Source organism: Lissotriton helveticus, chromosome 1_1 (genome assembly GCF_964261635.1).
Source record: "Lissotriton helveticus chromosome 1_1, aLisHel1.1, whole genome shotgun sequence".
Taxonomy (NCBI): Eukaryota; Metazoa; Chordata; class Amphibia; order Caudata; family Salamandridae; genus Lissotriton; species Lissotriton helveticus.
In genome coordinates this window covers 226,017,124-226,024,744 of record NC_136057.1, presented here as the reverse complement: position 1 = coordinate 226,024,744, position 7,621 = coordinate 226,017,124, and positions in this window count along the sequence as shown.

Below are 7,621 nucleotides of genomic sequence, written 5' to 3'. Positions count from 1 at the left end.
AAACGCATCTGGTAGCAAAGGAGGGGAAAGCACTGCAACGAAGGTGGAGGGGGCAAGTCTACCACACTAACTACTCGGCCTACGCTAGGGGGGTGGTCATTTGGATACTGGCGGGGGTACCATTCCAATGCATGCAGCAGCTTCTTGACCCGGAGGGGAGGTATGTTGTGGTAAGGGGAACACTGGATGGGAGGGACCTAACGTTGGGCTGCCTATATGCCCCGAACGTAGACCAGCCTGCTTTCTTCTCCTCGCTGTCCCGCACGCTGGCCCCGATGTTGGTGGGACCATTGCTCCTTGGCGGGGACTTCAATAGTGTGACTGACACTGCGTTGGACTGGTCCCACCCTCCTTTACCAAATGCACCGGCGAGCAAACTAGCGCTTGCGGGTTCTACCTGGCAATGTCAATGGGGGCTGATAGACTCATGGAGAGCTAACCACCATTTAGATAGGGACTATTCCTTCTTTTCCTTCTTTCACGAACTGCACGTCCATATAGACGCCTTCTTGTGCTCCCCGAAAGTGCACGGAGAGGTGTGCCATAGCAAATACCTTACGCGCACGATCTCCGATCATAACCCGCTGCTAGTGCACCTACGGTGGTCGCGGAATAGCCCACGAATTCCCACCTGGAAACTGCGCCCGGAAGCGCTAGACGACCCGGTTTTTCGGACCGCACTAGCCTCGAGTATAGAGACGTATTTCCAGGACAATACGGGAACCGCGGGATCGGCCATGATTGAGTGGGATGCCGTTAAATCGGTGGTGCGGGGGCAATGCATTGCAACGGTGTCGGGAGTTCGGAAAACCTTACTAGATGATATTTGAGGGACGAAAAGCTGCGCTCGCTGGAACAGGACCGACCTGAGCGACCGGACACGCATGAGGCCCTACTCGAGGCGTGGGAATCTGCGGTGGCGACGGTGGAACGTCTAAGGTGTTTTGACTACAAATCCTACCTCACGCGCGCGCATTCGGAACGTGATAAGACGGCGGCACTCTTGGCCTGGCTGGCCAATCCGGCTCGCAGAGGCTTGGTGATCCTAGAGCTCAGAGATCAAGCGGGGGTGGCACGGTGCGATCAACAGGGCATTAATGAACTTTTCTATGATTATTACACGGAACTATACCGAAGTTGGGTCACCCCGTCAGAAGACGGGTTCCAGAGCTTCCTGGTGGGTCTGGGTTTGCCGGAGCTGGAGGAAGAGGACGCAAAATCACTGGGAGATAAAATTGAGGTGAGGGAGGTGAGAGTCACCATCAAGAGTTTGGCAAAGAATAAAACACAAGGCTCCGATGGTCTCCCAACAGAGTTCTATCACACCTACGTCGACCTCCTGGCGCCCCGGCTAGCGTGGCTCTACAACGAGGCTAACAGATTGGGCAGCTTGCCGAAGACTACTAGTGAGGCTCTTATTGTCCTACTGTTAAAACCTGGCAAGCAGCTCTGGGACAGATCGGCATATCGCCCTCTGTCCATGTTTAACCTGGACTACAAAATCTTGAGTACGATCTTGGCGAGGCGGTTACTCCCCCACATGTCCACGCTGATCCACGTAGACCAATCCGGTTTTATCCCGACCCGCAACACCGCGCTTAATATACGACGGCTCCTACATGTGCTGGAGGCCAACACTTACGAGGTGGACGAGGCGGCGGTGTTTGCAGTCGATATGGAGAAGGCCTTTGACAGCTTGGAGTGGCCCTACCTTCTCCATGTTATGCGCGCAATGGGACTGGGCGAGAACTTTGTGAAATGGACGGCGCTTTTATACCGGAACGCTCTTACCTGTTCCCGACTCGCGCATGCCGAACGTGACGGTCTCTGCGGAAGGAGTGCCCTGGGAGGAAAGGAGGCTTCGCTACCTGGGTACTTCAATCTACCATAATAGAGCAGACATTCTGGAGGGCAATATCGGATCGGCAATCAGGCTCACTAAAACGAACTTCGACTTCTGGAGTACGCTTCCACTGTCACTGGCGGGGAGGGTTGGGCTCCTTAAGATGGTGACCCTGCCGAGATTGCTCTATTTTTTCCGCACTCTCCCGGTCTGGATCCCGGCAAGCTACTTCCGACGTCTACGATCCATGGTAACTGGCTTCTTGTGGGGTTCGAGTAGGCACAGAGTAGCACTCACCACGCTTCTAAGACCTCGGGCGGAAGGGGGGCTTGCGGTGTCGGATTACGAGCTGTACTACCTGGCGGCCCAGCTCCAGTGGTTGACACAGTGGGTGGCGAGAGCCACGAGAGAGGAGAACGGGTCCGGTGAGCCGGCAGGGCCGGTGCAGGTGTTGGCCCGGATTATTCTGAGCCTCCCGATGGGGGACCTCCATCTCTCCCACGAAATCTCAACGGTCCAGAAATGTTGGAATAGGTATCTGCGGAGGGGGCATATCGGGGTACCATACGCACCTGAGATCCCGCTTAAACTATGTAGGGTGCTCCCGCACGGGGGCACATGGCATCGCTTGGAAAGCTGGGAGCTTCGGGATCTAGCGACCATTGGGGACCTGTACGATGATGGAGGGCTACTGCCTTTTTATCTCTTGAGAGATTGCTTTGACCTGCCGGGGGGAGACTTCCTCCTTCATGCGGCCCTGACAGCGGTGATCCGTAAGCATTGGGGGGCGGGTTTGGCGGAACCACCATTGTCCTTGGGATGTCAATATGTGGTGGTGGCTGCGGGGATGGTTAAGGCCGTTACGTGTCTCTATAAAAGCATGACTATGGAAGCTTTGACCCCATTGCTAGCTCTGAAGGCGAAATGGGAGGCGGATTTAGCGACAGAGATTCCTGAAGCGGCGTGGTCTGGCATAGGAGAATGGGCCTGGAAAGGAACGCGCAGCGCGAGGTTTCAGTTGGTGCATTTTTACATCCTGCATAGAGCATACCTAACCCCTGACAAATTGCATAAGTATTTCCCGACACACTCGGCGGCCTGCCCGCGCTGACTTCCAACATATGTTCTGGTCCTGCCCAGCACTGGGCTTTTCTGGCAAGGAGTGGTGGAGATTCTGCGAGATGTAACGGAGAGAGATCTACAGCCCTCAATGGCACACTGCGTCCTACACTGGTTCCCCCACACATCGAAGAACAAAATCACTAGTAAGTTTCTAGACCTGGGTCTGCTTTTAGCGAAACGCGCCATAATATCCCAATGGAAGACGAAGAAGGGCCCCACGGTGGAGAGATGGCAGGCGGAGCTCAGCAAGTGGGCCCGCTGTGAGGGGGAGGTCCGCATGCAGGTAGCACTTAGAGCGGGTACTGATACTGCTCTGGAGCGGGCTCGGGCCTGGGAACGACTGGTTCTAGAACTCACACTTTCGGACTCTGACAGTGAAGGCTCCCCCGCACGCAGCCCGGCTCCTTCGACAACATAGCCTAGATTTGTGATTGTCCAGACTCTTCCCCTTGGTTTGCTCCACTTTCCACGTGCTGACTGCAGTCTTTTATTGATTACTCCTGATAGTCTGTATTGGGCCTGCACTCCCAACGGTGAAATCTAGTTTGCTCTGGTGGACCTCTGACACGTCTGGGGGGGTGAAGGGGGTAGAGGGTGGAGCTGGGGGGTAGGGGGCGTTGGGGCAAGGGGGAGCGTGATCGGCGGGATGAGGGGGGTTGGGCAGGGACGTTTGGGGGGGGATTGTTTGGTTTTCTTAGGGGTTTTCAGTCCGGGAGGTGAGGGGACTGGGAGGAAAGAAAAGCGGATATGAGCACTACCAGACGAACGGTTGTCTTTGAACTTTACTGGCACTGCAGCTATTGGTGCTCTCCTGCTTAATGCCGCTCGACCTCCGGGGTGTGAGCTAAATGGCCGTGTGATGCATTCTTCGGAGTACTATGTTATGCAAAAGGGGACAACTGGATCACTATACGAACTGGTCGTACAATCTATAACTCTGCAATAAAAATATGTTTACAAAACAATCATCATGGGTATGCGAATGCATTCAGAACAAGCATTTACATTGCAAGAATTGCATGTGTTTCAGTGGTGAAGCGAACACCAATGTGAAATTGTTTGCATTTATAGTAATTTAGTCATTAACCTATAAGAAGATGCAACAAAGTGCACTACCAGCACCTTCTTTCTTGTCAAGGCCGGGAAATCCCCTGGTGGATTGGGAACCATGGTTTGAAGGGTCTGCGGCTTATTTAGAGGCCATTGAGAGGGAAGTTTTTAACCTGAAGAAGAAACTAGCAATATTGCTGAACTCCTTGGGCACAGAAGAGAGGCAGATACTTAAACATGTACCTCTTGCTGCTGTTATGGGAGATGGTAATGCTGGAGAGGATTATGCCTCTGCCATTAAAATGATAGAAACGCGATTTAAGAAACAACACAACATCCTAATGAAAGGCATGCATTTTACATAAGGAAACATCTTCCGGGGGTATTGGTGGAGGGTATTGCGAGTGGTGTCAGAATATTAGTTGTAACACATGACTACAAAACCCTTGAGGATGAGATCAACTTGTAGAAATAACAAATATTAAGAAAATCTAGGAGAAGTTATTAACGACTGAGAATTTAACATTGGAAAACGAGCTTGAATGAACCAGGAGTGTGGAGACTACGGCAGTGTACATGGATCAAATTCCATTGGAAGTGTGAGCAAACACATGGAGATGATGGACGGAGGGCTGAAACTTTTCAGACACTCACCCCAAGCCACAGATCTGTGTTGAATCCATCATCGTTCTTTAGCTCACTTTGCTACCCAGTTGGACATGTAAGTGAGCTCAGACGTGAGTCCCATGCTCTCCACACCACTGGAGTTAAGCTATCCTGGCTGAAGACGGCTGATAGCCAGTAACTGGTCCTAGGATGCTTGATTCCGGTCCAGGGAAGACATTGCTTGGCAGTTCGGGCTGGACTGTTCCCATGAGGCACAGGGTCAAGGCTGATTTGCATATGGCCATGTCTGAACTGGGATGACTATATATGCAAACTGTGCACAGACCAATATCTGGTGGTGGTTGGACAGGAGGCTATCCAGGCTGAGATGACTCAATGCCACTCCCCTCTGTTTACGCCATGACAATCAGAAGCCCTTCCTGATCTACTCCCTTTCTTTGACTCCATTCAACTGGTGTGGCTCAGTGATGCGCATCGCCGATACCATATTCGGTGGCGGAAGTGATTAGAATGATTCGGACCATGCCTAGGGATAGAGCGCCTGGGCTGGATGGCCTCACCCCTGCCTTCTACCACCGCTTCTTGCTCCCCACCATGCATTAGGATTCACTTGAGCAAGGCACTCTTTCCCACTCCCCCTGTGAAGCGCTCATCGTGAGTATCCTTAAGCCGGATAAGGACCCCCTCTTGTGTGACTCGTGTAGACCATTATCGATTATTAACATAGATTGTTGCTAAGTTGCTGGCCGTGCGGCTGCTCTCACTGCTCCCTACCATACTCCAACCCAATGAATGCGTCTTTGTACCAGGCCGGAGCACTGCCCACCTTCTCCGTACTCTCTTCGCAGTTATGCAGGAGGTAGACCCATCCCTACCCGCAGCTGCTGTTTTCCTGCTGTTTTCCTGGACACGACCAAAACATCTGATACACTGGAGTGGCCTTATTTGGTTTTGCTCCTCACTCGCATTAGTCTGAGTCCGCCTTCCTTAAAAAGATAGCGCTACTCTACAACTCTTCGACAGCCCATCTGCGGATCAATGGGGTCTTCTCCACCAGAGTTGTCGTTGCCCACAGCATGAGGCAGGGGTGTCCACTCTCACCCATCCTCTTGGCTATCACCATGGAGCCACTGGTGGCTGGATTACAGCAGTATCACGTCTGAAGGAGGCTAGACATTGCGCCCAGGATTATTCTTGAGCCAATGTATGCAGATGATGTGACCCTGCATGTCAATAACCACCATTCTCAACCCCCTTATTTAGGAAATCACCAGATTTGTTGGCCTTTCGGGGGTTAATACTGGGGGAAATCTGTAATCTTTCCTCTCATTGCCGCTACGGATATGTTTCAATTAGAATTCCCACTTAAATGGCGGACTCCCCTGTGAAGTGTCTTGGCATAAGAACTAGTAAGGATCATAAAGGAGCTGTGCAGATACAATTGTGATAGGCCCATGCAATGGTTTGACAGTCGCTTACCCCGTTGAAGGGCACTCCCTCTTTCCCTGGCCAGCCGGATTGCTGTGGCCAAAATGGTTGTCCTGCCTACATTTTTATATGTTTTTGTGAATCTCCCGCTCTCTCTCACATCCAAGGTCAAGAGATGACTCCGTTCCAATTTGACATCTTCTGCATGGGTGGGAGGGCAACCTCAGGTGGCCTGGGAGACCCTCATGCTCCATTTCATTTAGGGCGGCTTGGGAGTGTCTGATATGGAGCTGTATCACAGCTCTGCGCAGGTTCAATTCAGGTTTCATTGGGTGTATCCGACCCTCTTTATGGCGCACACCACCCAAGAGCGATTTGGCAGATACAGTCCTGCTGCACATGATGTTTCTTTGCCCGCAGGGTTGCCTGAGATCTAGAACCAACACTGTGGGTTGTACGATATGGATTGGCAACAGCTTCATCGCAGGGCACATCTGGATACCTTGTTCGCACCATCGGTGCCATTTGCTAGACATCCAGCTCTGCCCTTCACGAATGAGGTGGGGACTTGCCAGAGACTGGGCAGGCTTCAGCTATACACGGTGGGACATGCCTTCCCAGATGGTGTCTTTATTGCTATGGATGCAGCACTGGGGGAGAAACATACTGGCTTCCTTGATAGACTGACTTACGTCCAACTACAGACAGCTTTACAAGCACTGTATCCTTCATTCCTGATTGTGCCCCCCACTTTCCATGTTCTGGATGTGTTTTGACTAACCCTTGCCAGAGACTGGGCAGGCTTCAGCTATACACGGTGGGACATGCCTTCCCAGATGGTGTCTTTATTGCTATGGATGCAGCACTGGGGGAGAAACATACTGGCTTCCTTGATAGACTGACTTACGTCCAACTACAGACAGCTTTACAAGCACTGTATCCTTCATTCCTGATTGTGCCCCCCACTTTCCATGTTCTGGATGTGTTTTGACTAACCCTTCACCCGCAGGCTCATATCACGCATCTACTCTGGTATGCAGCGCGAGTCCCCAATTTGGGTCCCCCCAGCCCAACGTGAATTTGAAGAAAGGCTGTGTACCCCGTTTGAGGAGGGAGTATGGGAGTATTGTTGCACACAGTAAAGGGACATATCACCCAATTACAGACTGAGGCTCATCCACTTTAAATTCCTCCATAGGATATATCGGACCCCTGTGTGGATATGGAAAGTTGGGCTGAGAAGGAATGCGAGGTGTGTTCGCTGTGGTGCATCTGAGGCTTCCTTCATGTACCTGGCTTGGGAATGTGTGGAGGTGACAAATTACTGGAATGGTGTCTTTGACATACTGGATGAAGTGCTGGACTGCAGGACAGAGCACTCCCCTCTTACTCCCTTGCTTGAGTATTTTAAGAACTTCCCAGTAGATGTAAGGAGACTGGCTGTTATGATGCTGTTGCTGGCAAAGAGACGTGTTGCTATCTATTGGGGTTGCAGGTGCAGACCTTGCACAGACAAGTGGCATAAAGATGCCACCTTCTGCCACAATCAAC